The sequence below is a fragment of the Siphateles boraxobius genome, unplaced genomic scaffold (genome assembly GCF_051911475.1).
Source record: "Siphateles boraxobius isolate OS27281-9 unplaced genomic scaffold, OSU_SipBor_1 15, whole genome shotgun sequence".
Lineage (NCBI taxonomy): Eukaryota > Metazoa > Chordata > Actinopteri > Cypriniformes > Leuciscidae > Siphateles > Siphateles boraxobius.
Window position 1 is genome coordinate 3683340 of NW_027508755.1, and position 18571 is coordinate 3701910.

Consider the following 18571-nt stretch of genomic DNA (forward strand, 5'->3'; position numbering starts at 1 on the left):
ACACATTGGCATGCAATCATTTGCATCAGCTGCGCGCCCTCGCTAGTGCGGGTATAAACGAGCAGCTGGTGGATTGCACTTCAGTTTTCGCTGAGGAACCAACCTGATAAGCTGGCCATCCCGGCGGGTGAGAGTAGATGTGGCGACGGGACCTACGTCTCCGTTCCCTCCTTCAGGGAACGAGGGTTACCATATGTAACCGAGACGTTCCCTATCAGTCGGTCACTACAACGTAGGTCGTGACCGACCAATAGGAATCCCTACCAAAGCGCTACAGCTGCTGAACCCCATTCAGCACCCTGAGCAAGCCTTCTACCCCTTCTTGCCTGGAAAGACGATAGGAGGAGGCTTACACAGAATGTACCTGACACTGTTGTTCAGTGATAGCCCATACAGTGAGACATTGGATAACACTGGGAAGCGTGCCCTCTCCGTTTAGGAAGGAGAACGCTGCGGAAGCCACTTCTTCAAAGAGTTATGTGGAAAATACGTATGGACTAAACCAAGGTTGTACTGCATACGAAATAATGGGTGACTTAGCCCAAGGGAAAGACACGGGCTTCCGATAGGAGTATCCGTGGAGAGTATACACATATGGGATCCCCGTAGGGTCACACATATGGAACTCAGCCCAGATTCGTCTCTCAAGGATTCAGCGGACAAAGGCCTGGCACTGGACGCTACGCCATGTCCGAGCCGAGGGGTTTTTGGAGGACTCGACTTGTTTTTCACTCTTGAGCAATAAGGGTGCACGGTAGCGTGCAGCAAGCCGACAGAGCCTGGCTTCTCGGTGCTTCTACCCGTTTGGGGTGAGAACACGGGAGGAGAGCGGCTCTACACGTAGGCTATAAAATCTAGCGAGCGTGTTAGGTGTCGTCCAGCCGGCAGCTCTACAGATATCTGTTAGCGAGGCGCCACGAGCCAGCGCCCATGAGGATGCAATGCCTCTCGTGGAGTGTGCATGCAACCTGAGCGGGTAGGGTAGGGCACGCCTTGAGCTTGGTAAGCCAAGGCGATGACATCCACTATCCAGTGGGCCATCCTCTGCTTGGAGACAGACTTTCCCTTCTGCTGGCCTCCATAACAGACAAAGAGTTGGTCTGAGGTCCTGACACTTTGAGTTCTGTCCACGTACAACCGCAGGGCGCGAACGGGACAGAGTAAAGTCAGGCCTGGGTCTGCCTCCTCCAAAGGCAGCGCTTGCAGGCTCACTACCTGATCCCTGAACGGAGTGGTAGTAACCTTGGGCACATTGCCAGGCCGTGGTCTTAATACCACATGGCTGTCAACCGGCCCGAACTCTAGACACAATTCGGCGACTGAAAATGCGTGCAGGTCTCCTACCCTCTGCAACCAGTGCAACCAGTAGCAAAGTCTTCATGGAGAGAAGCTTTAAGTCTACTGATTGCAAAGGCTCAAAGGGAGCATCCTCAAGTGCTCGAACCACCAGGGAAAGGTCCCAAGAGGGTATAGCGGGGGTGGGGGGGGGGGGGGATTTAATCGTCTTGCCCCCCTAAGAAACCTGACGACCAGGTCGTGCTTCCCAACTGTTCTGCCATTTATGTGGTCATGATATGCTGAAATAGCTGCAGCGTGAACTTTAAGGGTGGAGGGAGACAGCCTTCGCTCCAACCCTTGCTGCAAGAAGGAAAGCACGGACCCTATCGAACATCTTCAGGGGTCTTCTCGGCGAGAAGAACACCAATCGACGAACAGGTTCCACTTCAGGGCGTAAACACATCTCGTGGACGGCACCCGTGCTGAAGTGAGGGTTTTAAGTACCTCTGCGGGTAAGTCACCTAGAACCTCCGCGTCCCGTCCAGGGACCAGACATGGAGTTTCCAGAGGTCTGCACGCGGGTGCCATAGGGTGCCCCGTCTCTGAGTCAGAAGATCCTTCCTCAGATGAATGGGCCAGGGAGGGACTGTCACAAGGAGCATGAGTTCTGGGAACCATGTCCGGGTGGGCCAGTAAGGCGCCACCAGAAGGACCTGCTCCTTGTCCTCCCTGACTTTGCACAGTGTCTGCACAAGTAGGCTCACTGGGGGAAACGCATATTTGCGGAGGCCCCGGGGCCAGCTGTGTGCCAGTGCATCCGTGCCGAGTGTTCCCTCGGTCAGGGAGTAAAACAGACGGCAGTGGGAGGTCTCTGAGGAGGCAAACAGGTCTACCTGAGCCTCCCCGAACTCTCTGCAAATCAGCTGAACCGCCTGGGGGTGGAGTCGGTATTCTCCCGGAAGCACAGCTCGTGATAGCTCGTCGGCCACACTGTTGAGCTCGCAGGGGAGTCTGACCACGGGCTGAAGGTTTGGTGGCACGCCGGTGTGATTGCCACCCGGTGCCATGATGCCACGCCCATCTCGGGACTCGGCCGTAAAGCCAGTGCTGAAGCAGTCTCATATTAAGCAGGCCTAGCGGGGTTATCGCTGCTGCTGCCATATGCCCCAGGAGCCTCTGAAAGAATTTCAGTGGGACCGTCGTCCTGCCTTTGAACGTGTTCAAGCAGTTCAGCACCGACTGAGCACGCTGCTCTATGAGGCGCGCTGTCTGAGCGACCGAATCCAACTCCATACCGAGAAAAGAGATCCTCTGCACAGGGGAGAGTTTGCTCTTTTCCCAGTTGACCTGAAGACCCAGCTGGTTGAGATGCCTGAGCACGAGGTCCCTGTGTTCGCAAAGCTGATCTCGAGAGTGTGCTAGTATGAGCCAGTCGTCGAGATAGTTGAGGATGCGAACGCCCTGTTCTCTCATGGGAACAAGGTCCCCCTCCGTGACTTTCGCGAAGACACGGGGGGACAGAGACAGCCCGAAGGGTAAGACCTTGTACTGATATGCTTGACCCTCGAACGCAAAGCGCAGGAACAGCCTGAATCGAGGAAGAATCGAGACATGAAAGTACGCTTCCTTCAGGTCGATCGCTGCAAACCAATCTCGGGGACGGATGCATTCGAAAATGCGTTTCTGCATGAGCATCTTGAACAGTAACTTGTGGAGGCTCCGATTCAAAACTCGCAGGCCCAAGATTGGTCGTAACCCACCACCTTTCTTGGGTACAATGAAGTAGGGACTGCAATGCCCTGACCTCATATCGGCTGGAGGGACCGGCTCTATCGCGTCCTTCGCCAGTAGGACTGCGATCTCCGCACGCAAGACATGGGCTCTCACTGTAGGGGAGTGGATGTCCCGAAACTTGGGGGGACGCCGGGCGAACTGAATCGCATAGCTGAGCCTGATGGTCCGAATGAGCCAGCGAGACGGACTGGGGAGCGCTAAGCTGGCACGCAGAGACCGTACAAGCAGGACCAAAGGGACCGTAGGCGTACCCGGAGTGGGGCAGCGGCCAGCTCCACAGGCGGGACACGCTTGTATCCCTTAGCTGCCCCACCATCAATGGTGGTGAGGGAGGAGGGGCCACCGAGACTGTTTCTGGCAGTAAAAGGTGCCATCCATGTCTCTGTGAGCTCCTCGTGCACTTCCGGGAAGTAAGGCACTAGGGTGGGTCGCTGAGAACCAGCGCGGGACACTGTGGTTTCTTGGTAACACTTTATATTACGACCTGCAAACAACTGCGTAAGTACACCGAAATTACGGTGTACGTTTCTGTAATTATAGTGTACCTCCGTGTAGGTATAAGGGAACAATATGTTAAGTTTTGGGTAATAAAGGGGTACAACCAGATATACAAGCAAATTATTTATAATGTAATTATTTTAAAACTAACAGGTACCTATTCTGTTAATATATTCCAAGGCAAAAATTGTACATCTGTTGTACAATTTTTATCACATTTCTGGCAAAATATGTTCTTGTGCAATGTAGTTACAGGGTAATTTTGACATCTGTGGGTTGTAAATTAAACATATATATATATATATATATATATATAAACTTTCACATTGTATTGCAATGACACTTAAATGTCAGGGCAAATATACTGTGTAATTAAAATGTTTTTTTTGTTTTGTTTTCTTAATAAGAATACCTTTCTCTGTAATTACTGTGCAAATCGTGTTGTTTTGTATTGTTACATAGTAAGTAGTATTTGTTACCCGTTTCAACTGTGTATTTACAGGGTAAGTGTAACTCCTGCGGGCTGTAAATTAAAGTGACGCTTGTTACCCCCTTGTTCTGTGTAGTTACAGGGTAAATACTTTGAATTTTTTTTTGAATTTTTTTGTAAAATAAAAGTCAGAAATTAAATGGGATCCTTTATTGTATATTTACTGCACTTACCCTGTAACTACACAGAACAAGAGGGTAACAAGCGCCACTTTAATTTACAGCCCGCAGGAGTTACACTTACCCGGTAAATTCACAGTTGAAACGGGTAACAAACACTACTTACTATGTAACAATACGGAACAACACTATTTGCACAGTAATTACAGAGAAAGGTACTCTACTAAAAAAAAAAACTAAAAAAAAACATTTTAATTACATAGTATATTTGCCCTGACATTTAAGTGTCATTGCGATACAATGTGATAAGGTAAGTTCTAAGTACTACATGGTACGTTCTAAACTAAAATCATAGCAGAAACTATTTTTTTTGGCTTAACGCTAAGTAGTTTAGTAAGAAAAGCCAATAAATTCAATTTTTATCATATTGTGCATACATACAGCCATATGTATATATATATATATATATATATATATATATATATACACACACGTTTAATTTACAACCCACAGATGTCAAAATTACCCTCTAACTACATTGCACAAGAATATTTTGCCAGAAATGTGATAAAAACTTTTGCCTGGAATATATTAACAGAATAGGTACCTGTTAGTTTTAAAATAATTACATTATAAATAATTTGCTTGTATATCTGGTTGTACCCCTTTATTACCCAAAACTTAACATATTGTTCCCTTATACCTACACAGAGGTACACTATAATTACAGAAACGTACACCGTAATTTCGGTTTACTTACAAAGTTCTTTGCAGGTTGTATATCTGCTTGTTACCCCTTTATTACCAAAAACTTAACATATTGTCCCACATGGAAAGAAACTATATGGGGATATATGCGCATATATGAAACCTATATGCAGTTTATATGCACATATATGCTACATATATACAGCATATATGCACATATATGCTAATATATATGCTGCATATATGCGTATATATGGCACATATAGGCAAAACTGAGGTGCATATATGTGCAATACAGGCCATATAGGTCTCCTGTATTGCTTCTTTATATCCACATATAAGCCCTATATGTGCATACATGTCTCCTAGCTCATAGCAGGATCTGGTCATTTTTTAGCTCATACCTCACTTTGGCAACTGTCATACATGATGCCTAGCTCATATTTTCTATTATCAAGACAATAAGAAATAACTAAAAAAAGAAATTATGAAAGAACTGTATGTGCAAACATGTGAAATTGGTATCACATGTAATTGGCATGTTATGGAATTTAATTATGGCAATTAAGTGAGAGGAGATGGAAAGCTATGGGAAAGCCATTTACAAGGTCAATTCTTTCTTGTATGAAGATAGTGGAAAAGAAGGAAATAATAAAATGGTTTGTCGTTTTTTTATTTTGTCAATCAAGCCCTTTTTCCAATTTCAGGTCACTTCCAGATTCACATTACAGCTCATAGGCCTACACATCCACACATTCACCGTTACATCCACCAAATGCAATGCAAAATGCAATGTTTTCTGTATTGTCTTAATGCAGTTTCTAGATGAATATGGCTGAAAGGTCATTACAGTCTAAATGTAGCAACAACAAAAAAAAGAACATAGAACATACATTCAAGTAATCATCATCATCATCATCATCATCCCATCTATCTGAGCATTTTACAGTGGTTAATGAATTTGAAGACAAGCATGTATTTTAGTCTGTAAAGTTTTTAAAAAATCGAAAAGCCCAAAGATCTGTATCTCTGCTAAATGAATTTAATATGTTTGCGATGCCATTTATCTTTTCTTTTCTTTTCTTTTCTTTTCTTTTCTTTTCTTTTCTTTTCTTTTCTTTTCTTGTTGTCCAAATTATTGTTGTTTCAAGTTATACTTATCAAATGTGAAAATGTGTAAAAGAAATGTGTCAAGAACTTGATATCAAACTCTGTAATTTTGAAAATTAAAAAAAAAAAATCTCCACTCTGCTGCTACCATGGCTGATACAGCGCCGCGTAGTTGATGAGTCATGACGTCTCCCGCCTGACGTTTGACGATTCGCGCCGAAAGATATCGGCTGGGAGTGAAAATGGCGATGGAGCGTTGGAGATCTGCTATGTCCTACTTATCATCAATCGTAAGTATTCCTAATTTTAATATGTATTACCAGGGTTTTTTCTGGAGATGGATATTGCGGTGGCAGAGAAGTATAAACTTAGAAATTGTATGGGCTGAAAGTTTAACACGTGTTTGGCAAAATAAATGCTATGTTGTTAGCTGGTAGTGTGGGTGCTCATATAGCCGTTGATAAGATTCAAATTAGAATTATATTTATTTGTCTCTTTCTGGAGGAATTCGTAGAGGGTTCACAAAAGTCATGGCCTAGAGAATACAGTTCATGAGTACACACACTTCTCTGCCTTCAACGGCTCAAGAAGGCAATCGGCTCTAGAAAAAAATCCTGGGGAATTTGAATTTGGGAGAAATATATATATATGTTTTAATTGCGTTCACTAACAGGTTTCCTCTGCAGAGCCTTATGAATGGGCTTTGGAGGGTTGTAGCTTGCGTTCACAGCTGCAGGAAATATCTTTCGAAGAGTAACGTTAGAGTTGCTGGGTGCTATTTTGATTTAGTGATTGTAATTGTTTTTTTTTATATATAACCTCTTTCTAGAAATCCCTCAAATGAAAAGTGACCTCGCCATTATTGCTCAAAAGGTAAGTTCCTCTGTTTTTCATTGCTTTTTAAAATTGTTTCTCAAGCAGATCTGTAGAGATTTGTGATGTTGGGCTGATTGATAGTGTTAATTATTTGATGTATTTGCACTTTAATTTATTGAAGAGAATAACTATATTTTTCTTCTATGAACAAGACTGGAAGGAGTCCTGTGGAGGATCTAGATTCCCCCTTCTCGACTTTTGGAGAAGTTCCACCGGTGAGTAACCCCCTTGCATTTGTATTTATTTATTTAGTTTACTTTACTTGTTACTCAAACAGAGCTATATGGATTTTTATGATGTTTGGCTGATTACTTTTGCATGTAACTTTAATTTATTGACATGTTTGATGTTTTCCAAGCCCCCCCTGTAAATAAGAATCTATAGTGGCTTGCTTGGATGAATAAAAATTGTTGTGGACTTTTACTAAGTTTCTTTCTTCTCTAATACCCCTTTTCCACCAAAGCGTTTTGAGAGCCGGTTCGGAGCCGGTGCCTGCGCGCGAACCAGTTCTTTGTGTTTCGACAGCCAAAGAACCGGTTCTCGGCCAGGAAAACTGGTTCCAAAGCGGCACCAACTCTTTGTTGGACTAGAACCAGAGAACCGTTCTTTTACCACGTCATGCTTACGTCGGGGGCTGGGGGCGGGTTTAGATGTGTCCTAAACATCTTTTCTGACCGAAAAGCCAGGAGAAACAGTTGCAGAAACACGATGTAGTCCGCCATTGTAATTGTTATGCTTGAATTTGGCGCAAGCGTTTCTAGCTTTTTTTTTATTTTTTTTATTGAAACCATTATGTAAGCAAAGAAGAAAACAGTCACAAAATAGAACAAATAAACAGAGAGAAAAAAATGACAAGACAGGTGTACATAACTAATCAGAAAAGATTACATATCAAAGGAAAAGATTAAAAGACTTACATATTTCAATTGTTTTTAAAGCCTTCTTGGTTCACGAGTTAGAGATAATCCCAAAGTAATGTTGTACTTGCAAGCGTTTCTAGCTGAGACGTAAAGCGACGTACACATTGACGTAACGACGTCGTTCGCTGGGCGCTCTAGAAGTGGAAAAACAAACAGGTTCTGAGGAGGTTCGCAAGTTGAACCAACTCCGAACCAACTTTGAACCAGCACCAGTTCCGAACCCGTTCTTTTTTGGTGGAAAAGGGGTATAAGACTCCAGAGAGGAGACCGAGCCATTTAAAGAGAGTCCCATGATGACTTTCATCATTCATGACCATGAGCGCTTTCGAGAGACACCACAGGTGTGTGTAACCCTTTTATACCTCAGATTTTTCTGTACTTATTTTACTTAAGGCTCCAACTGAGCTATAGGGATTTTTATGTTGGGATAGTTAGTTGTAATATGTAATTTACTTGCCCCATATGCATAAAATTGTTGAAGTTTTACAATTGTTGAGTTTAACAATGTTTTTCTTCTCTAACAAGACTGCAGCAACAGCTGAGACATCAGCGAAAACACAGGTGAGTAACATTATTTAGTAAGGATGGGTATAAACTGTGTGTTTGTAGGAGCCAATTAGTGTTATACGAGACAATCATCCTTTCCTCCTGCCCCCCTTCGCTCCTCTCCACCCACTGTCTTCTCCTTCCCTACTCTCCATCCAACCTCCTCCTCCAACCTCCTCCTCCCTATTATTATATTATTATTAACTATTGGGAAGCTAAAAATAAGAATCAATATGAAACATAAAAACCTTTCTAAAAGTTGCCAATAAATTAATATTGTGATGTGAAATTATTTTTCAGATTGAAGTTATAAAGGGCTCTGGGGTGTTTTGCCAGGCCTTGCCACCTCTGCTACTGCCATGGTGTGGAATCTGCTGCTGGGCACCTTTTGATTTGGAGACTTTGCTAAAAAGCAACCTGAATGGTACAAAACAACATGTTCCTAATCTCTTCTGTCCTTGAGAAAAAAAAAAAAACAAGTCAGTCATATTCTGTGGAATAAATTATGTTTGTGTGCGGGCATACCATTGCTTTTTTACTTGCCATTTTTGTATTTCCTTGCACCTCAAATAAAAGTGATGTGTATATAAAAAATAATCTCTTGTTTTCACCACCTTCATTTTACCCCCCTTTCATAATAATTTTGAAATATTACTTTAAGGTGGGAAGCCAACCAGAGGGGATGGGGAGCAGCTGGTCGCCCTTGACCAAATTAAAAAGGCAGCCATTATTGGTGAGTAAATGCATAATGCGTTGAGAAGGGAAAACAAAACTTTTAAGACTTTATAAGTTCACTACTTTAACCATAGCCTACTTGTATCAATGTTTATTAGGTATCAATGGAGACTGTATTAGATAGGGCACCCATTATTGTTACTGTATCTGCTTGTAACCTATAATACTAATTCATTGCTTGCTCATTTCTTGATCCTACCTTTCCTTTTCTAAAGCCACATTTCTGAATTTTTCCTATCCATGAATTTTCTCTGCTTTGGATGCACATGATTGACCGTGTGACTGTTAACAATGCAGTCCCCATGACGGACGTGCATATGAAAGAACAATGCCGCTAGAAAAAGGGGGGGGGGGGGGGGGGGGGGGGGTTTGGGGGGTGATGTTTCCAATCAGAATTTCTTTCAGATTTAGCAGAATCCAATCAGAATCTTCCAATTGACGTGTTTACATGACGCATTTTTTATTATGATCAGCCCTTTATCCAATGTCCAATCGCAGCTGTACTGTAAGCACTTTGGGTTCCTGATGAAGCACTATATTATTATTATTATACTGTCTTATTATTTTTGTCTTCTCTAGATGCTACATTGAAGAAGGGGCCGGCAGCCAGCCGAGGACAGATAGGCACATCTATCAATTCGAAGCTCACAGAGCTGAGAAGATCAACAAGATAAATTGGGTTTATTTCTTTTCAGTTTTTTGTCTTATTTTTGTTCTTGTAATATTTGATTGTTCTTAAGTAAATAAATAATTAAAATTTCTACATCTTGGGCTATTATTTATGTTGCCTAGTAGCTATGGATTTTAATAATTATACTAATATATAGGTAACATATATGCACATATATATGCACCTATATAGGTACATATATGCACATATATATGCACCTATATAGGTACATATATGCAGCTATATATGCACCTATATAGGTACATATATGCACCTACAGGTCCTTCTCAAAAAATTAGCATATTGTGATAAAGTTCATTATTTTCCATAATGTAATGATAAAAATTAAACTTTCATATATTTTAGATTCATTGCACACCAACTGAAATATTTCAGGTGTTTTATTGTTTTAATACTGATGATTTTGGCATACAGCTCATGAAAACCCAAAATTCCTGTCTCAAAAAATTAGCATATTTCATCCGACCAATAAAATAAGTGTTTTTAATACAAAAAAAAAAGTCAACCTTCAAATAATTATGTTCAGTTATGCACTCAATACTTGGTCGGGAATCCTTTTGCAGAAATGACTGCTTCAATGCGGCGTGGCATGGAGGCAATCAGCCTGTGGCACTGCTGAGGTGTTATGGAGGCCCAGGATGCTTCGATAGCGGCCTTAAGCTCATCCAGAGTGTTGGGTCTTGCGTCTCTCAACTTTCTCTTCACAATATCCCACAGATTCTCTATGGGGTTCAGGTCAGGAGAGTTGGCAGGCCAATTGAGCACAGTAATACCATGGTCAGTAAACCATTTACCAGTGGTTTTGGCACTGTGAGCAGGTGCCAGGTCGTGCTGAAAAAAGAAATCTTCATCTCCATAAAGCTTTTCAGCAGATGGAAGCATGAAGTGCTCCAAAATCTCCTGATAGCTAGCTGCATTGGCCCTGCCCTTGATAAAACACAGTGGACCAACACCAGCGGCTGACATGGCACCCCAGACCATCACTGACTGTGGGTACTTGACACTGGACTTCAGGCATTTTGGCATTTCCTTCTCCCCAGTCTTCCTCCAGACTCTGGCACCTTGATTTCCGAATGACATGCAAAACTGAGCAACAGTCCAGTGCTGCTTCTCTGTAGCCCAGGTCAGGCGCTTCTGCCGCTGTTTCTGGTTCAAAAGTGGCTTGACCTGGGGAATGCGGCACCTGTAGCCCATTTCCTGCACACGCCTGTGCACGGTGGCTCTGGATGTTTCTACTCCAGACTCAGTCCACTGCTTCCGCATGTCCCCCAAGGTCTGGAATCGGTCCTTCTCCACAATCTTCCTCAGGGTCCGGTCACCTCTTCTCGTTGTGCAGCGTTTTTTGCCACACTTTTTCCTTCCCACAGACTTCCCACTGAGGTGCCTTGATACAGCACTCTGGGAACAGCCTATTTGTTCAGAAATTTCTTTCTGTGTCTTACCCTCTTGCTTGAGGGTGTCAATGATGGCCTTCTGGACAGCAGTCAGGTCGGCAGTCTTACCCATGATTGCGGTTTTGAGTAATGAAACAGGCTGGGAGTTTTTAAAAGCCTCAGGAATCTTTTGCAGGTGTTTATAATTAATTAGTTGATTCAGATGATTAGGTTAATAGCTTGTTTAGAGACCCTTTTCATGATATGCTAATTTTTTGAGACAGGAATTTTGGGTTTTCATGAGCTGTATGCCAAAATCATCAGTATTAAAACAATAAAAGACCTGAAATATTTCAGTTGGTGTGCAATGAATCTAAAATATATGAAAGTTAAATTTTTATCATTACATTATGGAAAATAATTAACTTTATCACAATATGCTAATTTTTTGAGAAGGACCTGTATATAGGTACATATATGCACATATATATGCACCTATATAGGTACATATATGCACCTATATAGGTACATATATGTACACATATATTTATGTTTTTTTCCATGTGGGGTTCCCTTATACCTACACGGAACTACACTATAATTACAGAAGCGTACACCGTAATTCCGGTGTACTTACGCAGTTGTTTGCGGGTCGTAATATAAAGTGTTACCGGTTTCTTCCACTCGAGCCCGATCCTGTTGGCAGCCCGGGAAAGCATGGCCATCATCTCCAGGTCCCAGTCGGGCACCGCTGGCACACCCGAAGGAGGCAGCGGGTCCGAGCCGTCATCCGCAGAGACTTCTGACCCACCCTCCGAGGCAGTGATCGACATCTGGTCGTCGCGGGGAGCACCGAAATGAACAACTGGTACACACCTCGAGGATGATCCAGCCCATTCATCTGGTAGCTCAGCTGGCTGTGGAGCGTGAGAGGGATGAGGGTTCCTAGGGGGTTGGTTCTCCAAAGGAAACGCAGCTTTTATTTGCTCAGAGAGAGGAAAAAGGCTGTTCACGCTGAAGCACCATCACACCCGCACCGAAGAGAGAACAGTCGAGAAAAGAAAAAGCTTGTCTCAGTAACAGCATCGAAGAGTTGTCTCCGAAGCGAAAAACTGAAGTCCAATCCACCAGCTGCTCGTTTATACCCGCGCTAACGAGGGCGCACAGCTGATGCAAATGATTGCACGCCAATGTGTATTGGCTTGTTTTAGTTTCACTCGAAGTAGATTGCCTCTCTAACGAGATTCCTATTGGTCGGTCACGACCTACGTTGTAGTGACCGACTGATAGGGAACTGATCATACGGGTTATGAGTTATCACCTACAATTTTAAATTGCCCAAAAAGGGAATATATATAGTCTATCTGTATCTATATATGTATAGACAATTAACCACAATCAATTATGAACACATATAATATACAGATAGGCTATATAAATTTTTAGAATATCCTTTAAACAAATTAACTGCACCTCGCCATCTGTTCGTCCACCGAACCTACCGGCGATTCTCCGATCAATTTCGCGAGAAGGATTATTCTGATCACTATCAGGAAAAGCTATCCTTCTGTTTATGAAGAATAACTTTCTGATAATATTACTAATTAAAGTATTTATTGAGCTTGTAGCTTAAGATCACACATTTAAGAGGCTTTGTTTGATGAACAAACAGTCAGAGACAATAACGAGTCTAATGAGGGTTTAATAAATGAAGCTATTGCACAAATTACATTTAACAACGAATATATACAGAATAATGAATAACGGAAGTAAAGAAAGGAAGAAAGACAGCAGATCACAGAAATAGCATGTGTAAGGAACTAAGTAAGTAACGTGTCTGGGTTAGTTAATTAATTTATAGGGAATCTTAAAAGAATCACTTAAACGGCCGAGCAAATGACTCCAGCGTTCATTTGAACAGGCCGTAATTATCAGCTCTAAAACGGATATAAATATCCATACTATAGTGAAACACTATTTATTAGCAAGGTAACTTAGATCAGCAGTTTAAGACATTAAATCTGTAAGCACATAACACAAGAACAATTATCTTATACAATTATCTAATACAAAGAAGACTTTATTGATTATTCTAACACATAAAACTAATATCTAACACAATCAGATGCACACACACACATTCATACGAGTTGCAGAAAGAAATAGAGTGAGGAAAGAATGAGGTTTAAGAGTGAGATGATGAAATCCCAAGTTTCTATATGCACTTATAAGACATGACTTGAACGAACCATCAATCATTAATTTAACCCTTCTATCGTTTCTTAGGCGGGTTATTCAAGTTTATCTCAATGGACCAGTTCAGCTAAGAGTCTGGAGGTATACTTGCGTTTGTCTGTGCGTTTCTTTGGGATTCCTTTTGTTTACGTAAAGGGATATTCCCGGGTTCGTTGTTTGGCGGTCTCCTCGTGCCTGTATAGATGTCTCTGGGCAGCCAATCACATGGTGTGTTGGCGATGGACGAAAGTCTTTGAAGTTGGAAAGCGGGCTTTGCAGCCGAATTATTTAAACGAAACTTTGCAGCAAAACTTAACTTAGAACCGAGACTCTCAACGGAAAAGAAAATGAAGCTAAGAAAAAGAAAGTAAAGTGAGACGATAGCTGTTAGATGGCTTGAATGAGGCTGTTTAACCCATGGATGTTCTTCTGATCTTGTTTGGGTTCTTTTGTTTGCTGGTCTACATGGTTACTCGTCTGTCCGGTTACCAGTCATGGCTTCTCCATGACTTCTGTAAATTTGTTTTAGCGAACAAATTCACAAACTAAACCTCAACCCAACTTAACAAAATCTTCTACTAACTAACTCGCTTTTTCGGGTCCTAAGATTTTAAACTCAATGGTTTGTCCAACCTCTTAGATGAGTTCTGACCAATTAGGCACTGTCTTTATTTGGGAGGTGGCATTCTCTTCACCTCTGATCGTAAATCATGCGTTATCTGTGATCTCCTTAGGCCCTGTCCCAAATGGAACACTTCATGCGGACTTTCGGTCTCGTGGACTTACATTGCGCGTGCTTGCCGAGTCTATGAGTCCGTAGGCCATCCCATTTAGTATTTTAACGCTCTGAAGTGTGCTCAGCATAGATTGAACATTATGTATTAATTGAACATTATGTATTATTATGTACAACTGTATTGATCATTTACATAACCATGACATCTACTCTAATGCCCAGGTGGCATATACAATTATAGAACTGTAAAAGCAGGCTGTGTAGGCATGGACATAAGATTTGGGAAAATAAAATATTCTCGATGCTAAAGACTGTAATTTTTTTTAATGATATTTGTGATATTTTTCTAATAAAGGGACTGATGAGATGACCTTTAAGTTTATTCAGCTTTGACGTCTGAGCTGAGACCTTCTTCCTGTTTCCGGCGTGACGATCGAGTCTGTCCCAAAAATACCTCTCAATGTGCCCTCGCAGACTCGCGCTAAGGGCCCTATAGGTCTGCACTACATGACGTCACCGAAGTGTGGACTCTGAGGAAGTCCACCGGAGTGTGCCATTTGGGACAGGGCCTTACTCTCCAGCTCTAGCAGAGAGTTCGGAGGGAACAGATTATACATTATTCCTATTATAAGAACAGGAAACATTTTACACAGATTTCAATCAAGCCATCTTCTTAATTAAGAACGTATGATCGTACTGATAGGAAACAGGACACACTTTCATTCAAAACATCTAATAGTTATAACAATTACATGACTTGTATGTGATCTAAGCATAATAGACACATACAGAGGCTGTAGATACAACATAGGATTATGTCGTTGAACAATGTTTGATTAGAAGTCCGTCAATAATTGTTTTGGGATGATTTTATGAATTTTTAAATGGAAAGTCTCAGTCTCCGTGGTTTTAAGAGATTTCAACCCTGGGGTCGTTCAGGGGTCCTTAAGAAGGAGGAGGTCGGTTTTAAATCCTTTGTCTTGGGATCAAATAATCTCTGCTGTTATCTTGGTGGGTCCCGAGCCCTGCCATCACTGAACCAATCAGTCTTTTCCAAACTATCTAACATTGACGACGTTCTCCCTTTAGTAGAGTACGTCTCTTTGAAACTTTCATGGTCATAAAGTTCTTAGCTGAGACTGGCTGGAGCCCACTCCATTTATGGCCTAGATTAGACTGGTGATTTGGGGGGTCTGGAATGTTGAGTTTTGTGTGGAATGGTGGAACGAATCACCTGGAAGATTAATATGTTTGGTTCGCCCTCAATTCCTACACATTCCTACAGGTATAAACAATCTTAAACACATTTAGATTTCGATGGAAATAAAGAGGCTACTTGCATTATAGACCTTTGTGTTGCTGAAACAAGGCTGCGTGGGTGTGTGGTCCTCGTGCGTCCTTGAGCTGGAAGCGTTCTGGAGCTCGTTTCGCTCGCAGGAAATTCAAACTACTTGAAAGTAAATATCTTGAAAGCTATAAGGAAGAGTTTGTTTCTCTTGGAGGATCGGACTTCTACCAAACACGAAAAGCAAGCTAGAGTGAAAATAACAGACTGAGCCGAACTCAAAACGGAAAGTAAAACAAGAGAATAAGAAGACAAGACAAAACGAAGCAAAAGCACGACAGGAAGAGTGAAGTTACTTTGCGCATGCGCGTGCGGTTTGTGTTTGTGTTTGGAGCTCCGTCGAATTGATTCATTAATCCTTGCTTTTCTTCTTTTCAACTAATTTATAAACAAGCACTTTCTATTTTTATATCATGGGAACTTATCCTCGCTACTATTCCTTATAAAAAACAATCGGATTACTTTGATATCGCTACTTAGATCCAACTTTGCGAATCTCGGCTACTAGCCTTTAGTCCGCTAGCATTTCACGCGTGGCCTCGCGCCTACCGACCGTCTTATTTTACACCCGTTTCACTGAAAGGATACAGGTTATATCCATCATTTCAGTCCTAAATTAGTAGTGATATTGGTAGTATCACTACTAATTTACTGTTCATCTGTTATAATGGCGAACATATCGGATGTGTGTCTAACGTTACCTCTGAGTGCAGGTGAGGACACATTCGAGCTGATTTCGGTACGATTGGAGCTGGAATCGGTGGAGAAACAGATCCGTGGTCTGCTGGAGAAACAAGCCGAGCTGCGGGATCGGCGATCAGCGCTTGAAACGTCACGCGCCGATGCTCATAAGTCAGTGGTTAGTAACTTTTTGACTCCGACTTCGTCTACTCCGTGCGTTTCTCTGCCCAGGAGGACGCGATCATCTCTGGCATCATTCACTCCGGCACCGACACAACACCATGGACCCTGGGTGATCCCACAGCGAAAGACACGAGCCAGGACCAGAGCAAGAACCTCTCCGCCCCTCCCGGTCTTCGAGATCTCCACCGCTTCTCCCCCCTTCGCGAATCGGAACGCGACGACGCCGTGATCATCGGCAGTTCCATGGTCCGTCATGTCCGCGCTACCTCAGGTAAGGGTACGGTGCGCACTCACTGCTTTCCTGGTGCTCGTGTTCTTGATGTCGCCGCACAGGTTCCCGAGATCCTGAACGGTGACGAGCGCGTCGGAGCAGTAGTGCTGCACACGGGAGTAAACGACATCAGGCTGCGGCAGACGGAGGTTCTGAAGAAGGACTACAAGAGCCTGATCGAGACGGTACGCAGCACAGCGCCTGAGGCAACGATCATCGTGTCTGGACCGCTTCCCACGTACCGACAAGGACAGGAAAGGTTCAGTAGATTATTTGCACTAAATGAATGGTTAATGTCATGGTGTAATGAACAGAAACTGCTCTTTGTAAATAATTGGAATCTGTTCTGGGAGCGACCTAGGCTCTACCGTGCTGATGGCCTGCACCCCAGCAGAATCGGAGCGGCTGTTCTGTCGGACAACATCTCTAAGACGTTACACACCATATGACTAGAAAATCAAAGTCCAAATCACAGTCTTTGCTGTGCGAAATTAATTGAAATAAGTAGTGTAGAACATTATATAGAAACTGTGTCTATTCCTCGTTTAGTGAGGCCATATAATAAATCTACTGTAGGATCTAGGGAAAATCTTATTGTAATTAAACCTGAAAATCTAAATATAAGTGAACAAAAACAATTTCTAAAACTAGGTCTTCTAAACATTAGATCGCTCACACCTAAGGCGGTTATTGTAAATGAAATGGTCACAGATAATAGCTTCGATGTACTTTGCCTTACTGAAACCTCGGTCTAAATGAGTCCACTCCACCAGGATACTGTTATAAGCATGAGCCCCGTCTGATCGGTCGTGGCGGCGGTGTTGCAACAATCTATAGAGATATTCTTAATGTTATTCAGGAAACAGGTCACAGGTTTAATTCATTTGAAGTACTTGTACTAAATATTACGCTCTTAGATGTAAGAAAGAAATCCCTATTATCTCTAGCCTTGGCTACTGTATATAGACCTCCAGGGCCCTATGCTGATTTCCTAAAAGAGTTTGCAGAGTTTCTCTCAGATCTATTGGTCAATACCGATAAAGCAATAATTGTTGGAGATTTTAACAAACACGTAGATAACACAAATAATGCGTTAGGGACTGCGTTTACAGATTTATTAAACTCTTTTGGGGTCAAGCAAAACGTCAGTGGTCCCACTCATCGTCTAAATCATACACTAGACTTAATTATATCATATGGAACCAATCCAACTGATATAGATATTATACCGCAAAGTGACGATCTCACTGATCATCACATGGTAACTTGTATAATACGTACTGCTGAAATTTGTCATGTTGCGCCACGTTATCGACCAGGCAGAACAATCGTTCCAACCACTATAGATAGATTCTTAAATAGCTTACCTGATCTATCTCAGCTGCTCAGTGAACCCAAACAAACAGATGAACTAGAGGAAATGACTAGCAGTTTGAGCACCATTTTCTCTAGTACATTAGATATTGTTGCACCAATTAGATTAAAAAAGGTTAGAGAGAAAACTAAAGCACCTTGGTACAACAGTGCTACGCATGTTATCAAGAGAGAAACTCGTAACTTAGAGCGTAAATGGAAACAAACTAATTTAGAGGTCTTTAGATTCGCGTGGAAAGACAGTATGTCACGTTATAAAAAGGCTCTAAAAGCAGCCAGGGCTGAGCATCTCCACAAACTAATAGAAAATAACCAAAATAATCCAAGGTTTTTATTTAACACCGTGGCTAGACTAACAAATATACAGACATCACCAGAGCAAAATATTCCGTTACAGTATAGTAGTAATGATTTTATGAACTACTTTAATGAGAAAATAGAAAGCATCCGTAACACAATTGTAAATGTACACTCTTTTATGGTGTCTTATGATTCAGCCTCAATTATCGCCCCTCTGGAACAACTACACCGCTTTACAACTATAGGACAGGAAGAGCTAAATAAACTTATCATTGCATCGAAACCAACAACATGTTTATTAGATCCAA

General features: G+C 42.2%; 1 protein-coding gene and 2 long non-coding RNA genes across 4 annotated transcripts in view; 2 read left to right on the forward strand and 1 right to left on the reverse strand.

Annotated features, from left to right (window-relative positions):
* LOC143738655 (tripartite motif-containing protein 16-like) overlaps positions 1-18571 on the reverse strand; it is a 74315-nt gene that overhangs the window by 35459 nt on the left and 20285 nt on the right. The gene's annotated exons all lie outside the window — the stretch shown is intronic.
* On the forward strand, positions 6225-7080 carry LOC143738692 (uncharacterized). Its single transcript, XR_013203944.1, has 3 exons — positions 6225-6287; positions 6827-6870; positions 7026-7080. It is a non-coding gene; the product is annotated as an uncharacterized LOC143738692 (long non-coding RNA).
* On the forward strand, positions 8110-9226 carry LOC143738686 (uncharacterized). Its single transcript, XR_013203937.1, has 4 exons — positions 8110-8134; positions 8319-8354; positions 8640-8763; positions 9001-9226. It is a non-coding gene; the product is annotated as an uncharacterized LOC143738686 (long non-coding RNA).